Below are 1,155 nucleotides of genomic sequence, written 5' to 3'. Positions count from 1 at the left end.
ATATACTTATAATGTTTTTTTAAAAAATTAAATAAAAAAATACTTATTGCCAATGAGAGTTTAAAAGCAACACTATTTGGTTTGTGATAAAAACATTTTTATTGCAGGTCTGTAGACTAAATTTTCAAAGTTGTGACATGTTTCTACTAACATAATCATGCAGGTTTAATACAGTTCGATTATTTCAAGTATCCTACTATATTGTTCATTTGAAGAACAATTTTGATTATCAATATATAGCTATTTATTTCATAAATATTACATTCATATAATTATTTATAAGCGAAAATAGGTCTATGAATTAGTGAATTTAGCAACTAGGACAAAAATTGACTATTAGACTAATATAATTGTTGTGAGAGGTATTAAACCACCTCATTCTTTTATAATCTGGTCATAGCTGCTGTAAATTGTAATATCTGATTTAGGTGAATTAATTTCTCTATAAAACTCCTTTTATGAAAACAAATAATTTAAATGATTTCGCTTATTATAGAAACAAATTCTATGGATTTATGTACCGCAACTCATCCGCTAGTATAAATTATTTGTTTTTATTCTATACAAAAATATTCGTGTATAACAGCATATTATGTTATTTCAAGTAATTTGTATTTGAAAAAATAATATATAACCCGATTATACAAGTGTATTATCAGAAAAAATTGTGATATTACGGTAATGTTACATGGTGAAAATGCGAATTTGAACGACTCGTTCAGGAAAACAATAGTAAGGAGTAATTGATAAGAACCGTGACCGATCGTAAGAAATGAACGAAAGAACGAGTTATAAGAACGGGTCATTTGAACGATCCGGATCGTTCGATTGACCCGAAATTCCCATCACTAATATATATACAGTAAAACGCCGATTAACTGGACTAATTGGGACCAGCGGTATTCCAGATAACCAATCATGTGCTTACATATTTTATAGAGGAAAACACGTGCAGATGATGTAAAATGAAGAAATTTAATAAAAATAACCTAATTCTTAGAAAAATGAAGCTCGCACGTGTCTAGACGTCGTTCCGGATAATTGGCGTCCGGTTAATTGGCGTTTTACTGTATATATATATATTAATATCGATTATCGAATTTATAAATATCTAAATCCCAAAAGTAATTTTATTTTTGTACATAGTATTCTACG

This window comes from Daktulosphaira vitifoliae, unplaced genomic scaffold, assembly GCF_025091365.1.
Source record: "Daktulosphaira vitifoliae isolate Bord-2020 unplaced genomic scaffold, ASM2509136v1 Scaffold_1, whole genome shotgun sequence".
NCBI classification, from domain to species: domain Eukaryota; kingdom Metazoa; phylum Arthropoda; class Insecta; order Hemiptera; family Phylloxeridae; genus Daktulosphaira; species Daktulosphaira vitifoliae.
Note: the sequence above shows the minus strand (reverse complement) of the source record.